Consider the following 20,392-nt stretch of genomic DNA (forward strand, 5'->3'; position numbering starts at 1 on the left):
ACCCGCAAAATTCGCAAGAGTTCGTGAATTTTGCGGATTGCGAATCTGTAAATACGCAATTTCGCGGATTGCGAATCCGCAAAGTTCGCCCATACTTACTATTAAATCCCGGTTGAGGCTCATCCAATTTAACCTCCTTCATAGGACCTATTTTGATAGGGTACGCTTACATAAAATGGGGAGTGCTGGAGACATGCTCTGCCTGAGATATGGACGAGATGAGGGGAATTTGTACCATATAATCTGGTCATGCCCGATAATCCAAGCCTACTGGACGGAGGTCCTGAGGGATTTGGGGGAGGTGCTAGAGACTTCCTTGCCGTTAGACCCTAAATTGGTTCTGTTGGGTATGACCCACGATGTGGATCTCGCACGCCCGCTATTAATTGTTTTGGTCCTGGCTTTGGTGGTGGCCAAGAGAGATGTGGCAAAGAAGTGGGGGGTAGCCGCGCCACCGCAGCTGGAAGAATGGCGGAGAGGTTTAGATCTATACATGGCAGCTGAAAGGGTCACATACAAGGCTAGGGGATGCCCTAAGAAATTTGGCAGAGTCTGGAGTAAATGGTGGAAATATCATGATGGGGAAATATGAAAGTGGACGTGGGGAGAAGGTGCGACAATGGGCATAGGCACACCGGAAGGTAGCCCGCTATGGCAATACAGACCTGGGCTCAAGACTGTTCTGGAGATGGTACTTGCTCTGAATGAGACTATACTGCTGTTAATGGTGATGCTCGGTGGGTGGGTGTCTGGGGCGAAGGGTGTGATGACCAATGATGACATGATTGTACTGTTGTTACATAATAAAATGCAAATAAAAATGTTTTTTTTAAAAAGACTGTGTTAGTGGACTGAAACCCAGGCCTCCCCTCTGCCTTTGAAGAGCGTAGTTTACGACGACACCTCCTGGCCTGGCATTCCTATAGAACAGCACTCTGCCCTCCCAGCAACCTGGATAATCCACTTAACTCTGATCAATCAGGGCAGACCACTGAAAGGCTGAATTTGGACTTACAAACAAGAAAGTCTCATAACTTATTGTATGTACACTTTAGGAGAAATTTAACAATATAATATTGTTGGATTTACTACTACCATTCTGGGAAGTCTTTGAATGGTCCGGCTAGTCCTCTCCTATCAATATTTATTAATCAATCACTTCCTACCATGTTAACCTATGGGCCATGGGATTTGCAATAGGGAAAATGACCTGGGCCACTTTTCAAGAACCAGGGCGTATAAAACCATATTTAATAAGTATTTCCCTAATTTCTACAGGACCCCCACCCCATGTGGAACTAGGGGAGACTTCAGGGGTTCTGAATCTGCAGAAATATTGCAGATCATCCTTACCCAATTCTTCTAGCATCAAAGTCGAATTTGAGCAGCTCTTTAATACAATGTGGGGAGTAAAATGTAAAATTTCACTTTACCCAGGCCTATAAAAACTCATTTTATAAGGGCGCTCCTTATAGATAACTGTCCCGCGACCCCTGGGATACATAGGGGTGACCCTGGTTGTCCCTAATATGCAAAAACATGGTAGGTTTTTCATTTTTAAGGGCCCCTACCCCCAAAGTCGAGTTTGGGCACAATGTAATGTTTAAAAGCTGTCCTGGACACCAGGGATGCTTTTAAACTGACCTCAGGCTTCAGCACTGCACACATGCTAGTGCAGAAAATCTGCTGGCCTCTAAAATGCCATGCCCCAGGATACTGGGGACCTCTAGATAGTTTCAATCCCCTGCCCTATTACATACTAGGGGCTTATGGGGTAGGTAATGCCAATTACAGGGGTACCCCATCATACCATAGTGTACCCTAGTGTATGTTGGGTGTCTTAACTGTGTTCTAATGTGTTCCTTTTAGCTTGGCACTGGCCCTGGGCCTGGTTAAACAGAGCCCAGGGTCAGTCAGAGTCAGTTACCACCAGTTCCAGTCAGCAAAAAGTTGGGGGGTGCCCAGGGCACAGGATGACTTTGCAACAGTTGCCCACTGCGCATTCTGCTGAGCTTAGATCTGCTGCTCGCACGGCCGCCCGTAATACTGCCTCTGCCTCTGAACTTTTAGATGACATGAAGAATTGGCAGGAAAGGGAGCAAGTGTATTTTACAGAGGTGTTTGCCGCAGAAGTTGTTGAACGGTTTAGGAAATATTCTGAGTAATTGGAGCCTGTTGATATAGCAAATGATTGTAAGCAAATGCGTGATGGTCTTTTTCTCTTTTTTTAGGTGGCTGACTCTATCAGGCATTTGGTTAAATTACGTGTTGAGGCAGTCCGTTTGCGATAGGAGAAAAAGGCAGCAGACGTAGCTGCACAAACATCTCAGACCGGCGTGGCACAAGCTTCTATCTTCGGAACAGATAAGACTATGATAGTTCATGCGAAACCTATGCGGGAAGCCGTGCCTTTGTATGTTCCTCCTAAAGGCGAGGGAACAGATTAAGTTAAAAGTTCTGCCGATTCGAAGGGTTACTTTATTTATAATTGGGTCTATACTCATTGGAATAGAGCGGATGTTATGGCCCTTAAAAATGCATTGCCTGATCCGCGCAAAAATCCAGCAGCTTTTAATGAGGAAGTTGAAGGTGCTATTAGCTCTTGTACCATGACTTTGCCTGATATTGATTTGTTTTTCGGATTGATAATGCCACCTGACATGTGGAGAACTGTGCGTAAAGTTGATGATCATGCAACTTTTGGGGCATTATGGAAAGAGTTAGAACAAATGGATATAGAGCGGGCGCCTGCACAGAAACAATGTAAATTGATTTTAGATCTCCCTACAGCTATATTAGTTAAGTTAAAGACGATTATTCCCCCTAAAAAGATAGATTGGACTGTATTAGCGTCGTGTAAGCAAAAGGCAGATGAATCGGTTTCAGATTTTTTACACGCTTTGAGGAGGCATTCCACGATTTTAGTAGCCAGTCATTGACAGATGACACGGGTAGGCATCTGTTTGTCGATAAATATGTCACAAACCTTTTGCCAGGAATAGCTAGTCGCCTAAAGGCCAGTGAGAGTTCATGGACTACCTTTTCTCCGGTTTCTCTTTTGGCTATGGCTCAGTATTATGAACGCCAGGAATTAGAAGTGAAGGGTAATGAGGATAAAAAGACTAAAGAGTTGAAAACAAAGGTTATGTCGGCTCAGGCTTATGGTCCGCCTTCTAGAGGTAATGATAGAGGTGGACGTGGACCTTATGGCTCGTCCTTTCCTTCCTATACTCATTCGAATTTGTCTGTTGACCAGTGTGCGTACTGCAAAAAATTTGGACATTGAATTTCTGATTGTCCATAGCTGCGAGCTCAGCAGAGTCCACGTGGTCAGGGACAAATGAGAAATAGTTCAGGATATCCAGGGCCTAGAGGAAGTGCGAATGATCGTGCTAGGTTTGATGCTAATACACGTGGGCAGGATGGGTTTAACACTTTTGATAGAAGGAACGAATATCAAATGTCCGACTATGTGCCGTCTGATTTTCAAGATTCTGCTTATGCATAGGATTGCCTAGGATGGGGTAAGGAATCAGTTGAAGTTCCAGTAGATCAGAGGGGTCCCTATGTTACAGCACATGTTTTGGGTTCTACTGATCAGTTTCTGGTTGATACAGGAGCTACTCGTAGCGCCTTATCTAAATGATTGGTTCCAAGGGCTCCCCTGTCTGGCTCAACCATTACATCGATAGGGTTCGATGGAACACCCTCCCTTAGCCCATTGTCACAACCACTTGCATTCCATGTTGATAAGTTCGCTGCTCCATGCCCATATTTGCTCTCTCCAAACACACCAGACAATATTGTGGGTCTTGATATGCTCAAGTATTTCAGGGCTACAATACGATGTTCTCCTGAAGGAGTGCTTGTTATTTTAAATGACAACTACCCCATGACTGAAAGATCTTGTTTGGTTAAAGAAGATACTGCTTTAGCTTCACTCCCTAGTGCTTTGTGGGCTACTTCAGACACTGATGTAGGACAAATGGTTATTCCACCAGTGCATATTAGTGTCAAGGAGGGCGCTTCATTGCCGCGCTTGCTTCAATATAAAATTTCTCAGGAAGACGAAGAAGCACTCGTTCGTATTTTCCATGATTTGATTAAAGTGAGGGTTGTGGAGGAAGTCCCTTACAATGTTTGTAAAAGTCCTATTCTGCCCATTTTGAAAAAGAATACTGATACTAGGATTTACAGATTCATTATTGATTTGCGAGAAGTTAACAAGATTGTAGTACCACAATACCCAGTGGTTTCTGACATAACAACACTACTTACTTTGGTTCCCCCGACAGCGACTACATTTAGCGTGATTGATTTGAAGAATGCTTTCTTCTCGATCCTTATTCATCCTGATAGCAGATATTTGTTTGGTTTCACTTTAAATAATCGGTCATACAGATTTTGTAGAATTCCTCAAAGGTAAACTGAGAGTCCTAGTATCTATAGCCAAGCACTGAAACGACAGCTTGATTCTTTCGTTTTGCCTAAAGGAGTGGCTCTCATACAGTATGTCGATGACATCTTGTTGGAAGCTGATACGCCTGAACTGTGTGAAGAGTGTACTTTGTCTTTGCTTTCTTTACTTGCTACACACCATCATAAAGTTTCATGAAAGAAATTGCAATATTGTAGACCGAAGGTAACCTACTTAGGTCACCTTCTGTCTAAAGAGGGCTGTGCACTGACACCAGATCGCATTCAAGCAATTTTAGACACACCAGTACCTTCCACTCAGAATGATGTCCGTGCATTCATTGGTCTGACCTCATTTCGTAGGCAATGGATATTAGGGTTTTTACACATTGTTAAACCTCTGCTAGCGCTTTTGACGAAAGACACTCCAGTGCCCCTTCCATGGACAGATGAATTTGAGAATGCTTTTCGACAGTTACGTCAAGCTCTTTGTTCTGCACCAGTGTTAGGCACTCCAGATTACACAAAGCCTTTTACACTCTATGTACACAAAAAAGATGGATGTGCATTGTCAGTTCTAGTACTGACACATGGTGACAAGCAGCGTCCCTGTGCATATTTTTCAGCCGTCCTTGATCCTGTTGCTCGTGCATTGCCTGGGTGTTTTCGTTCAGTTGCAGCAACAGCTGTGTCCATACGTCAGAGTGAAGGGATAGTTTTGTCACACAAACTGTTGGTGCTAGTACCCCATGCAGTAGATGCCCTTTCGAATCAGACCAAGACACAACATTTAAATAGTGCCCGTTTGACAGGATACAAATTGACACTGTTAGCACCTCATATTACCTTGAAGAGATGCGCGACACTGAATCCAGCCACTTTGTTGCCATATCCTGCGACTCAGTCTCAGTCAAAGGAGCCTCACTATTGTATATTCCTTACTGAGGAACAGACAAAGGGTCGCATCGATTTGCAAGATACGCCCTTTCCAGATGTAGATGGGAAACTGTGGGTTGATGGGTCCTGTTTGAAGTTACCAGATGGCACGACCTCAGCTGCATATGCAATCATGACACTTGAGACAGTAGTGGAAACCGCTTGCATACCACAGAAGTCGGCTCAAGCAGCTGAACTAATAGCTTTGACACGAGCGTGTGAACTTAGCACTGACTTGTGTGTGGACATCTACACGGATAGCCGCTATGCTTTTGGAGTGGTTCATGATTTTGGCCTACTCTGGAAGGAAAGAGGCTTTCTTACATCCCACAGGATGCAGGTAATGCATGGAGAATTAGTGCATAATCGCTTGACTGCACTTACATACCCAAAGAAAGTTGCTATTATGAAGTATAGCGCACACAAGAAAATCATTGACAAAATAGGACAAGGCAATGCCTTTGCAGACTGCGTAGCCCGTGAGACTGCGATGCAACGAAGCACTACATCCATGTACGTAGTGAAATCAAAAGCTGAGCGTTGGCATGATGCTAGAGAGGAAGTATTGGATATACAGTTATCTACCTCTGTGAAAGAACTTGAGAAATGGTCTAAAGAAGGAATGTTAGATGATGATGGCTGTTGGCGTAACAAAGAAATGAATACGTGGAAATTGCCTGCTGCTTATTTACAACCTATGGTTCAAATGGCACATGGGCTGGCACATGTTGGAGCTCTAGCAATAACTAAATTGATTACATAAGTTTGGGAGCATCCTGAAATTGCCAGCACAGCTAAAAGAGTAGTACAGTCCTGTTTGGTCTGTTGGCAGTATAATCCTGATAAAGGGACAGACTCCTACAGGAGGGTTTGCTACACCAACCACACCCTTTGAAGTTTTGCAGATGGATTACATCCAACTTGAACGCTGCAATAATCTGAAATACGTCCTAGTGGTGGTATGTGCCTCCAGTAAATGGATAGAGGCATACCCTACAAAGGATAATACTGCTCTCACCACAGTGAAGGTGCTTCTAAAGGAGTTTTTCCCTAGATATGGTGTTTGTAAACTTTTGTGGAGTGACAACGGACCTCTTTTTATTTGGCAAGTTGTTGAGCATGTCCTGAAAGGATTAGGTATCAAGCAGAAATTCCATGCAGTCTTCTACCCGCAATCAGCAGGATTAGTGGAGAGGTACAACTCTACTTTGAAATTGAAGTTGGCGAAAATACTGGCTTCCACGTCTTTGAAGTGGCCAGATGCACTACCCTTGGCATTGTTATCCATAAGATCGGTGCCACATTCACGATCTGGCCTTACCCCATATGAAGTGGTCTTTGGGAGACCAATGAACATTTGGGGAGTTCCTAAGCCATGCCATACATGATGTTCCATGTGTTCTGATGAATGATTATTTGGCACAGTTAACCGACAGTTTGATTTCTATTCATTAACAGGTTCGAGAAGCTCTTTCTGACAGATCTACAGGTGAGGCCCATGAACTCCGTCCTGGCGACCACGTGATGGTCAAGGTCTTCGACAGATCGAACAGCTTGGAGCCGAGGTGGCGAGGACCAGAGCAAGTGCTCCTTGCGACAAGGACTGCAGTTCCAGTGACGAATCGAAATAATTGAGTCCATAGTACTCACTGCAAGAGAGTACTACCTACTTTGGTGGAACCTGCTGTGTTGACCGACCATCGAGAGATTCTGGAGACGAAGAAAGGTCAAGCTATCTCACCTGACGAATTTGCGGAAGTCTTCCCAGACCACACAATTTCTGGAGCATCGCAATACCACTTGAGACCGAGGAAAGAATCTGCAGTGCTGAAAAAGACTGGTTGAGCTACCGCCCTGGGTTAGTGAAACGGAGAGCCGATGTGGCAAGGGGGGGGGATCAGTCCTGTGTAGTGTAGTGACACCCGTCTTGGCCCGTGGTGAAGAAATCAACAGCTGCCCAGGGATAAGAGCTCCAACAATTGTTTCAACGAGTTTGTAGAAAAATCAATTATCGCTGTTGCTGAAATGCATAACAAAAGACTCATTTGTGCTGTAGGGTTTGTTGTTGCACTGGTGGTTATGGCAATAATCACCTGGTTTGTTGAGAAAGTGGCTCCTGTTCGACAGCTTTTTATTGCCACTACTCCAGTGCCAGTGGAACATTACTACTTTACGCATCCGTACCATGAGCAGAAGCATCGACAATTCTACCTAAATAATACATTCATCCAGATGTTGCATCATACACACAATGCCACGAATACTACCAACTGTTGGGTGTGTGGAATGATACCTGCACACTAAAAGAAAGGAGGAACACCTTTTATTCCTCTGACGATTTCCCATAATGGTTCATGTCAAGCTTGGTATGCACTTTTGTTTGTTTCCGAAAAGCCTTCAATAGGTGGGGTTAACTTTCATCTGAATAAAGTATGCTATCAAGATAAAGATGGTTATCCTCAAGCTAAAGGGAATAAATGGGAATGGGAAGAGTATCAACCTGACAATATTTCGACACCATATGCCTTCACGAACATGAGAACCATTAAAAACAATGGACCTTTTGTAATTTCTGTGACAAGAGCTAAAGCAGATTTGCGTATTAGTAGTTTTGGGAGAATTCCAGTAGGAAGGAGTGAGTGTACAGCAGTTCTGCACATTGAAGGTGCTAATAACAGCAGTTTTACAGCCTCACATAATACTTATTTTGTGTGCGGAAATAAGGGATATTATCAACTACCTGTTGGGTGGTTTGGCGTGTGCTATATATCCTTTCTATTGCCCCCTGTGTTTCTGGCACCTGCATCTTATCACAGAGACTATACACTTTATAATGATATCTCTAAGAACCGAAATAAGAGAACAATAAGTATGGACGAAGTCGATCAAACTGACACTGCTCTACAACAATATGTCGATTTTAACTTATGATTGTTCTTCTTTGTGGGTGCTGCATTGAATAGCAGAAAGATAAGGCGATTGACTCGTGTTGTGGAAGCTGTCACATCAAACAGCTATGGCACTTGGGAACATTACAGAAGAACTGCAAATTGCAAGGATTGTAGCACTCCAGAACAGAATGGTGCTTGATGTGATTTTGGCTGATCGAGGTGGTGCATGTCGCATCATTGGTAGCAGTTGCTGCGTATTTATACCAGATCACTCACCTTCATTATACAACGCAATATCAAAACTGCATAAGATTGCTGCAGAGACTGGTACATGGACATTTTCGAACTGGATATGGACACTCTTTATCACTTGGGGCTGGACGCTACTGACTATCTTATGTATACTTTTGATGATACTATTTACATGCTGTGTATGTATACAATGTGTCCCATGCTTTGCTCTATCTGCATTACTGCTTGTACACCTGCCAAAAGAAATGTTGCAGAAATGAAAGCCCAACAAATGCTAAATAAAGAGATCACTGATATTTTGAGCATCAATGTACAGGATGCATATCTAGATTACCCCAGATGAACGAATGTCTTCAGCTAATGCTAAAAGGGTCATCTGTTGTAATTTGGCAGCGATTAGGTTATCATTAGCAGAAGCCATCCTGTATATGGAGGCTATCTTGTCCGTTTTATGGAATCCATTTTGTATTTCTGACAGCCATTTTTTTTTGCCATGTGCTACCGTGTGCTCACCATGTGCTCTGTCCTCCCTTAGTGTTGACTGCTCTTGTAATCTGCCTAGAAACGAACTATATTCAGCATCTTCCACCTTTGCACATGCTCAGTTGAGCTTGCAGCTGTCCATGCAGCTGCTGTTAGTCTGTAACTGTCAGGATGTGTTCACCAGAATTAGCAACTGTTAGCTCCTCCCACTTGTTGACTGTGCATTTTCTGTATGACCTTATATGTACCTAAAACCTTCTCCTTGTACTTGTACCACCTTTTTTTGAGCCCCTGTTTGGGTATAAAAGGGCCAAGCTCCTTCCATTCAGTGTGCTACTTCATACATTACCGAAGGGTGTTGTGTGAATGTAGTTCCACCTCATGAGGTTTAATAAACTCTGTATTTTCTATTCCAGTTTCTGTGCCAACTTCTTCCTATTGTTCTGAGGACTCTGTGCAGAGAAGGGTGAATCCCTTGCACTGGTAGGCCTAGCTGAGGCTCACCACCACACCGGGACCCAAAACTTTGGTGCCCCCCTCGCAAAACACGTTATTTTTGTAATCGAAAATGTTGAAGTTTCCACAGTATGTTCTAGGCAATTTCCTGTTGTGGGCCCCAGCCCTACCCACACAAGTCAGGTTCCAATTTTATCAAGAGACTTGGGGGAATGCTGGGTTGGTGGAAGTTTAAGATTTGCAAGGAATTCTGGGTAAAAGAACCTGGTGAGAGCCACACAAGTCACCCCATCCTGAATTCCTCTTGATGTCTAGTTTACAAAAAATTTATGGGTTTGCTAGGTTTCTTAAGGTGCCGGCAGAGCTAGGGTCTGAAATCCCCTGCTAGGCACATTGTGACAAAAGGGTGTTTTCACTGGAAAACAGTGATGTGTCCATGTTGTGTTTTGGGCAGTTTCCGGTCGCGGGTACTAGGTCTACCCACACAAGTGAGGTACCAATTTTTATTGGGAGACATGGGGGAATGCTGGGTGGGTTGAAGTTTGTTGGTCCCCGCCGATTCCAGAACTTTCCATCACAGAAATGTGAGGAACATTTTTTTTACAAAGTTTAAGGTTTGCAAGGGATTCTGGGTATTATAACCTGGTGAGAGGCACACAAGTCACCCCATCCTGGATTCCCCTGGGTGTCTAATTTTCAGAAATGTAAAGGTGTTCTAGGTTTTCCTAGTTGCATGCTGAGCTAAGGTCCCAAATCCACAGCTAGGCACATTGCGAAAAAAGGGTCAGTTTTCACTGGGAAAATGTGATGTGTCCACGTTGCGTTTTGGGCCGTTTCCTGTCGCAGGCACTAGGCCTACTTACACAAATGAGGTACCAATTTTATCGAGAAAATTAGGGGAACACATAATAGTACAACAGTGTTATTGCAAATTGACTTTCTTTGCATTTCTGCCTTCCAAATGTAAGACAATGTATAAAAAAAGAAGTCCTTTTGAAAAATGTCCCCTAATTCACATACTTGTATGGATACCCACAATTTCGGACCTGTGCAATTAACCACTGCTTCTAAATCCTATTTTTGTTCCCATTTTATAAATATATAGGTTTCCTTGATACCTATTTTTCACTCTTTATATTTTACCAAATTAATTGCAAGACGCAGCTCAGGTATTGGCTCTGGGTTCCTCGGGTTCTTGGTGAACCTAGCAGTCCTATATATCCCTGCAACCAGAACACATCATGGTAAATTCTTTAAGAAAATCTTCCATAATTAGAAGTTGTTACAGGTGAAAACATTGGCACAGATAGCTGTTTTTTTCAACTTCATTTCAATAGTTTCGATAAAAGAACCTTAAAGGAGCTACACAAATTACCCCTTGCTGAAGTCATAGTTTTGTCTACTTTTCAGAAATATATCATTTCTGGGATACATTATTGCTTTCACACCCATAAGTGGTGCCTCTCAAGCCCTGGACCCTTGGTGTGGCTCACTGGTTCTTTAAATGAAGTTATTGGGCTCTTTGCTACCACAAATTGGTCTGTTCATACTGGAAGTGCGCCACTCACATTGAAAATCAGCACAAGCCACCACCAGCACGTCTCTTCGCACAGCAAGCATTGATCACCCGTGGGGCACCACCAACACGAAGCTCCAGCCCACATGTCCTCAACGCCCAGCTGGCAGCCGCGACCCGTGGAGGGAGTTACGGTGGGGCAGGGAGGTGGGGAGGGGGAGGGGCAGGGTGGAGGGTGCTAAAAACCGGCAAATGGATAATTGCAGGTAAGTACACAAATTAATTAATAAAATGAATTTCTTAGCACGCACTGCATTGCATTTTACGATGCAGTGCGCGCTACTAAATTTGTTTTATTAATTAAATTGTGTACTTACCTGCAACTATCCATATGCCGTTTTTTAGCACCCTCCACCCTGCCCCTCCGCCTCCCCGCCTCCCTGCCCCACCGTAACTCCCTCCACGGGCCGCGGCTACCAGCTGGGTCGTTGCACCACTCCGTCAGCGACCCTCTCCTTGTGGACTTCTCCAATGTGAACAGTATTCTTGGCACAAAACTTTAGAAGGTAAACCTTCAGCTGTATTAATCTGGGACTGTAGCCGACCTGCTCTCCATTGCAGTAGGCCTGAACTTTTGGTTTGGTTGAGCACGACCAGATATCCCCTGTTGGCGCTTTACGATTTTAGGTGCTATTTTTAAATGTATTCTTCCAAAATTCATAACTCCGGTACTACCAATTGAATTTTTGTCGTTTAGATATTGTTTTATTTATAACAACATAATTAAAGCAGCTGTTATAGAGCATGTGGTCTAACGGCTAGGTCGACTGATTTCAAATCTGGGGAACCAGGTTCGTATCTCGGCAATGATGCTCAGCATCCTGTGATTCTGGGCAAATCAATTAATCTCCCTGTGCCTAACAAAAATGAATGTGTCCTTGTGTAACGCAACTGGTGCTCATGTAAAGCGATCTGATACTTTCGGGTCAAATTTGCACTATATAAAACTAAGGGAAAAAAACTAAACATTGCTTTTCTTTCTTCTGATCTGTGTATCTAGCTTACAATGACAGTCAGAAAGGAAATATTTATGGAAATAGGATCCTTTTTGCACTCCTTAGGTAAATTTAGAAAAGCTAACATTTTCTGCATGTTTCTACATATTCTGAGCTACTGCAGAGTTTTTTTAAAAACAGACTTGTATTAAACAGATTCTAATATCTTTTTGCAACAAATATCTAACAGCTTTTTTGATGGGTTTAATTTTGCATAGATATTCTATTTTTGTTATTCATATTTGCAAACGTGTTCTCTGTTTTGTATGAAAGAGCTGTGCTCCAAGGATTTAAGTGGTTCTTGAGAAAGGTGATGGTGTGTCCGTGTATTATGAGGCATAAAGCAACCGCTGCCGTACTGGACATGAATATTGCAAGTCACCTCAGAGTTCTGTAAAACTTGTAAAGTAACTTCTCCTTTGGTCTCATTCCTCTATATGGCCATTGAATTCCTTAGTGACATGCAATAGCCTTAGAATGTAAGGCGGGGTACTTTATCTCATATTCTATAAATTTTACTATACACATTTTATTATATTTCATTATATTATATAATTTCATTTTAATAGTTGAACTAATTTAATTCAGGCAATTCCGTCTGTTGCAGGGAGGGTAAAGGGTGGCTTAGTGACCCTGAACTCTGTAAAATTTGGATCCTTAAAGATAGAGAATATTGTGGACTCCCCTTGGTTTCAGATTATTTTAATCTCAAACCTAACTGATGTCCCAATATTGCTGATCAACTGATATTATAACATCTTTGACCATAATGAATGTGGGGTCATTAATAGTCTAATAGGAGAACAATAAGGCTGTGGCTAAATGTTTTCCTGTATGCATAATTCGGCTGGGGGATTTTAACTGTACTTTATGTAACTATAGTATGCACATGGTTTGTGGGGTGCTAGACACCGAAAATCAATCTCTCTCCCATTTTAAACACACTGTGCAGGGTGAAGCCCTAAATGATATTATTGTAATCAATGATTTATTTTTTGTCGATAATCTGGTCTGCACTCCACTTAAACAGTTTTCAACATTTCAGGGGGGTAGGGTAAATACTATAGATTTTATATTGATTTCCAGGGAATACTCCCACTTAGTGGACAACTTTGGGGTGTATCCCAATCCCACCAGTGATCACAACCCTCTGGTTGCCACCTTGCAAATAAAGGCATTGAAGGGCATTAGTGGTGATTACCCTTTGCATTACAATCCTAAACAGGGGGTGAGATTAAAATGGAGAAAAATAAACCCTGTTAAACTTGAAGAGACCATTGTGCGATCTAACATGGATAAGGTCATGACATGTTTATCTGGCGCTTCTAGCCTGGAGCAGGTAATACAGAGCTTCGAAGATATCTGTAAAGACATGGCTATTAATCTGACCAGCTCTGTGAAGAAAAAAGAACCACCGGACACAAAATGGTTTAATGCTGCATGCTCTAAGGGCCAAAAAGACCTTAAAAAAGCCTTGCATATGGTCCCCTGTGCTGGAGATTTAATTAGGAAAGCAAGACAAACATGTAATTGGGCAGAGAAAGGACGAGTTAAGAAGACTCGCATGGGAAGATTTGGAGAAAGCTAATATCCTAATGGATTCTAGAGGTTTCTGGGAAATGATAAACCACCCCTTTTTTTTCAAATGAGGCTAGGAATATGGAATCATTAATAACAGGGGATGCCTGGATAGCCCATTTTTCTAAGATATTTAATCCTAAAGGGGTCTCATTGCAAGACCAAAAAGAAGACAATAGCTGTTAATCTTGTATCTGCGAACCAATTTAGCTTATCCATTGCTATTGGCAAGGTTGAAGACGCATTGTTAAAGGGTATTTCTGCAAAGGCCCCAGGGCCAGATGGTGTTCCTTTGGACATGTTTAAAGGCAACCCGCTCTTATGGGCACAGTTACTGGCTAATGTTTTTAAATCAACAATAGTAGGCCGCATTCCTGTCTCATGGAAAGAGGCCGTGGTGGTCCCGATATACAAGTAGGGCAGCAGGAACAATCCTGTTTCCTATAGGCCCATTTCCTTAATTGATGTGCCATGTAAAGTCTTGGGGAGGGTAATCCTTGCCCGTCTGGAGTCGTGGGCTAATGACTCTGGCTTGATATCCCATTCACAATACGGCTTTAGAAAAGGAATGGGCACTTTTTTGTGGCTTTCCCCAATCAGGTAAGCTGGTGTGAGAAACTGACTCCCTGCCCCTGTAACAATTTAGCTGAACAAAGCACAATGCACTTTATGCTGTTTTGTACTTTATATAAAGATACAAGGGCACGCTTTATCAGGCCCATCCTGAGGGAAATGTTCCCCTGCTCATACAAGGATGGTTTTAATTACTTACAATCTGTCCAATCCCGTCATTTGTTGTGCTGTGTTAAATTTGATTAGAACTGCCTTATTAATCTGGAAAAGGTATGAATCTCGATAAGAAAACAGAGAAAAAGGGTTTTAAGCAATCATAGGGTATAATTTTTATCATGATATCCTTGGACCGATATAGAATATGAACTTTACGAATAATCATGTTTTGAAATTTTATATGTTGTTTGGATATATCTAATATGTCTAAAATGCTATATGGAAATGTTTAAGATCTGTTTTATCATTTTATCTATATACTTTTATGATTCTTATGAATCGAATAAAGTTTTTAAACGAACGAACAAATTTAATTCATTTCACATTTGTACCTACGGGGTGTTATTTTAATTCTTTGCTACTGCTGATTTCTGTTAGAGAGTGTTGCAGTAAGATGGGTGGTATTTTAATTTTTTGTTACTGCTAATTTCTGTTAGAGTGTGTTGTAGTGGCTGTATTTGGGGCTTGACTTACAAGGCTGGAGTACATTTACACTCGTTTTGACACCTTCAAGGCAGTAGCAATGTTCGAATTGTATTTTGCAAACTGCATTATCTTACTCTGTTGTGGGTGTGTGTTTTTTATTAGCAAGTCACCAAATCCCTTCTTTATCTTCCCTAAACTCCGTCCATTTAGAAACATGTATTCCCCATTTTCCATCCAAGCCCCTTTATTGGTCCACATTTACGACAAATACGTATGTCATCATGAAGGAGTTCTGGACACACATGAAGGAGCCCCCACACAGAAAAGATAGGAATAGTGGAGGCAGAAATTTCCGATGGTGGGCTTGTAACCTACATTTTGTAGTGTGTGAGCAGTACTATTTACATACTACATAATGCAGTTTGTGAATTGGGCCCTTAAATAACAAATGTTCCTTGGTTTAGAATTCAATTTTTATAAGTGACAAATGTGCCCTGCCTTGGAAATCCAAGCCCAAACGCCCTATATATCTAGATTTGGGAGATAACTATATCTAAATAACAAAGTAAGTTCTCTCTTGAGGCTCAAAGCACTAGGATCACAACGCTTTGATAAAAAATATAGTGCCGGATTTACAGATAAGAGTGTGTATTGCACTCCATCAGGGCGACTTGGGTAAAATACTCCATCGCCCTGACGGAGTACCCGTAATTCACATTTAAAGATATCCGCCAGTCCAGTGGACATCTCTAGTCATTGACAGGAATCACTGCAATTCCTGTCAATGAGTTAAATGTTGGATGAACTGTACCATAAAAATGCCACTACCGTCCATCAAACTAACTTTTTTTCAGCTGTCTTCAAAACAAAAAACTGAAAGCAGGATTTAGCTTTGGATTAAACAAAAGCTGCTGACCGCCACACCATGGAAGTTTTCTCCCATGTAGTGAGGGTCATTTGAATGTTGTACTGTCTCTTACCCCCACGTTTTTCACAGCGGTAAGGAAGAGTTAAAGCTGGTCACTTGAGCTCCCACTCTAAATCAGGTGGGCAGTCGAATGACCAAACAAACCTCTGATGAGTCTCACCTCATTTGGGTGTCAAAAGAGTATTTCAGAGATAGAGAAGTCTCCTTAGCTGACCTACTTAAGGTCCGCCTGCCTTTGTTACCGTACTCTCTCTCGGCCAAACTCTAAATCAGTGCAATAGGCACTCTGATGGCCCGACTCTTAAATTGCAATAAAATATTGCAGATATTGATTAATCAAATATGGATTTGGAGAGTTTTACAATTGTAAATTGCATTTATGAAAGTCAAAACTATGCCAGCATGAAGGGTTTTCCACCACTGCAAATTTTGGATTATGGACAGGGAGTGTGGCAAAGTAATATTAACTTGAGTGACACTCTGACTGTATTGCTATTTAGAACAATCAATGGGGCATATTCTCAAGGACTTATCGCTGAGTTATCTGCACTTTAGCACAGCAAAAGTGGCGAAAGAATTATCGCCCCATTCTCAAGCTGGTGCAAACTGCTGATATCGCCAGTTTTCCAGCGATAGCTTCTGAAAAAAATATTTCCACGGATGAGAGCGACAACTAACGCTAATGATGTGCAGAGTAGGCGTTTCCGTACAAAAACACACGAAAACACCACTTTGAGATATTCTCAATTACCAGCCCGAGGTGCGTTGCAGCAGGGATTTAAGATCTGCCGTTTACTGGTGTAAAGCAGGACGACTACCTGCAGTATGAAAAGGAGCCCAGCCCAGAGCCACATCTGAAGACCAGCACATGTCATGGAGACACTGATCATGCAGCTCAAAGACCCAAGAGGTACACAACATCCACCGCCACCACCCCCATGCCCCCCCGGATCACACCTCCCCCTGGACTACCACCGCGGCACCGCAGGACAGCGTACATTCCTAACACGCACCAGCCTCGGAGACTGAACGCTAGAGCAAGTCGTTGCCCACAACATTCACAAATTGACAACCATCCTCTGCATCCCGACCCACATTGCCCACAGGCTGATGGTACCAACACAGCTGACAACCAACATCTCTCCGCAGACATGGCTGCTAGCTGTGCTGCACCTGTTGGCCCCTGGTACCTCCCAACAAACAACTGCCAGAGTTGGAGGAGTCTCACAGCCAGCCCTATCAAACTTCCTCACACATGTCTTGGATGCATGTCCACAATAGCAAAGGCGGGCCCTGTATCCACCCCACACAACAATTCCAATTCATAGTGTTCCTGCGCAACCAACCCCAACGCCAGCTATGGCCAGACGCCTCTGTGCCCCAGATCCAAGATTGTAGTACCTGAAATGGGGTGCGCACGGTCATGAAGTCCAGTAGTCAACAGTAATGCAAAAACAGTACTTTATTACAAATACACAAATAAACAATACAAAAAGCACAGCCAACGCCCAATGGGGAACTTCATCAGGGTAACGTGTGGATTCAAGTAACTGCATATGCTGCAGGAACTCCCCAATACAATTCCATACTCCGGAAGTCAGTATTCAGAAACCTGTTGGACAAATGGTAACAATGGTCAAGCGTCCGTACAGTCACAAACGTAATCTGGTACAGTGTATAGCACATGGACAAACCGGAATGCTTACAGGAAAGGCAAATCCTGCTCAAAAAGACCACAACAGAAGTATGTGCGGTCGTTACCTTCATAGGAAAGAAAAGGAAGGTTACAGTCACACAAACTTCTGTTACGGTCTCATGATGCAGGATTTCTCCTACCTGTAAGCATCATGGTTTGTATCAGCTTGATAGCCATGCACCTTCACTCCCCCCACCCAGCCACGGGGGTGCCGCCATGACTGGTGGTGCTTATGTGATCCTGTGCACCTGCTGCACCCCAGCCCTGGTCCCCAGACCGGTCCGCCACCCAGTGATCAATCAATCAATCAGGGAATTGTAACCGCGCTACTCACCTTTCAGGGTCTCAAGGCATGGGGGGGTCCCCAGATCTGTTGACTACCTGCCCCTGCGCACCCAGGCCTCAATGCTCAACTGCCACCACCAGCGTGTCTCCAAGAGGGCCCACCACTTGCCGGTGCAATCTCCTCTGCCGATAGCTGGATTCCGCGCCACAGGCCCCAAGCCCCAAGCGCACCCTGCCACGGAGTCATGTCTGTGCAGCCTGCTGCCTTCGGCTTACACAGCGGTCCAGCTGTGTTCACAATTCAAATTGAATCTTGATTGGCAGGACGGCATATCGAGGCCTAAGCATCATCGCAGGCTGCACAACCGCTCAGCTGTGGTGCCACTAACTCAGTGCACTGCACGTCATCGCCACGTGGTGGTAGGCCCGTGCCGGCCAAAGTGCCTCGGCTGCCACCAACTCTGTGCACTGCAAGTCACCGTTTTATGGCGGTAGGCCCATGTCGGCCAAAGTGCCTTGGCTGCCGCCAACTCTGTGCAATGCAAGTAATGGGCCCTTTATGATTGAGTCTCGTAGTGCGGACGCCATCATGTCACCTCTGGCAGAGGGGAATGTGATGTGGTAGGGCTCTAAGCCCTCATGCATAAATAATGACCACAACACGGACACACTCAGATAGATAGTGGAAAGGACCTAGAGGACATGCGCCCGGCCCGTTTTATTAGCAGGGTCACATGTCCTGTGACACCTGTGCTGGATGGCTGTGGTGTGTGTGTAAACCAGCCCTCAGGGAGTGGCTGTGGCATGCTGACAATTAAACCTGTGATCAGCATATCACTACAGGGAAAACCTGGGCCATGTAGCGTTGTCGTCATCCTTCTGTAAGCGGAGTGGGCTGGCTGACCTGGTGTATGCCAGTCCAGCATAGGGGTGTGAACAATTACCCTGGGGCTTTGGGCGTGATTCCGTTCTGCGCTGGACAAGGAAGTAACTAATGCGTGTGTCTCTGTTGTAGTGTCGGCGCCACCCGGACCACAATTGATAATGTTGCACCCTGTGACTCAAGTCCCACAACATGAGCAACATGGACGTAAGGGGGAATCACTTACCCAACATTCATCCAGACTTTCACACTTGAATGATCATAGACATGGCACATCTGTGTGAATTGGAATGTTTAATGCACATTCAGTGGAGTGTTGTAGCTGGAGCAGTACAGGGCCATGCAAACAGCACTTTACATTGTTGGCCCATGGAGGGCCAGCCAGAGTCCTTCAGGGAATGACAAGTACATCAGAAGAGGAAGAGTTCAGTCCGCAGTCTGATAGCTGTGTCATTGGTGACCAAACAGAATATGACAGTCCATGTCGAGGTCCAAGGTGAGTGTCGCAGAGTGCATCTGGGGACAGTGGAAGATGATGATGCAGAGGGGAGAACCAAGCAGAAACAGGCCATATGGTGGAGATGAATGCTACTGCTTCCTTCTTACCAGTAAGGCAGGATTATCCGCATCTTCATCCCCTGATGTTTCATGTGCCTCACATGTGGGTGGTGGTGTTCTGTCTCCAGCACGTGTGGCACTGACACAACAGGGGGCAGAGATGTAGATGTCGAAGCAGGAGCAGCATTCATCTGCGCCAGGCCTTGTGGCAGCAATGCCATGACGAGGATCTGCAGGGCATGGTAGACCCCATCTACATCACGCTGGTGTGCAACCGTGGCAGCCATTCTTTCCACCTTCACCCACTCCATGTTCTCCATGGTCCTCTGCATGTGTCCCAACTCCGGGATGATACCGCTGGAGCCACTCTGACTAGACAGTTGTCCTTGTCTCAGACTCAGGACTCCAGTGATGTCATCCATGGATCATTGGAGAGCATGGAGCAGACTGTGGGTGTCTGTTAGGGACTGTGTGTGGTCCCTGATGGGACTTAGACACCCACGTAAGGCATCTAGTTTGGCTGCCATGCGGTCAAACCCCACCCGCACCTGATCAGCCATCTTCTCCAGGCACCCTAATACACGGTGTTGGAAGGCCATGTGTTGTTCATGTGAGGCCTGGGAGACAGCCGTGGTGGTTGGTGCTTCCTGCTGTGTGGTCTGTGCAGGGGGTGAGATCTCCTGGATGCAGCTGAGCTGCTCTGCTCCTGGAGGTGAGGTGCCGAAGCTGTCCATGAGCACTTGGAGGGCATCGGTGTCGAAGGTGGGGAGGTCCTCTTCATCATCAGTGAAGAGTTGTTGGCTCTCCTCTGCAGGAGGTATTGATTCTCCCTCTGCAATGTGAAGTGGAGATGCAGTTTAACATTGTGTTCACATGTATGTTGACGCATTGTGCAAGTTTACATACAGACTGCAGGACAAAGTACATTGTGACTGTTTGGGAGGATCTGCCTATTTGATGCTGGACAGTGGACATTTCGACAACATCCCGGATCTGTGTTTGTTCTTGTACATCATCATCTCACATTTCCCTGCTATGCCAAATGTGATTGTCCAGATTCTACACACAAGCGGCAGCAGTTGTGTCTGTTGTGAACATGTTGCAGTTTGTACCACATTGTTAATGTGCTCTGCTTCTTATGTGTGTGTGCTGTATTGTGAGAGAGTCGCCCCTGCAGCTTTGATTTTGCCGGCCCTTATCCCTTTCAGGCGGTGTGCCTTTCAATTCTGTGCATATACACGCGA

This window comes from Lissotriton helveticus, chromosome 10, assembly GCF_964261635.1.
Source record: "Lissotriton helveticus chromosome 10, aLisHel1.1, whole genome shotgun sequence".
Classification (NCBI taxonomy): Eukaryota; Metazoa; Chordata; class Amphibia; order Caudata; family Salamandridae; genus Lissotriton; species Lissotriton helveticus.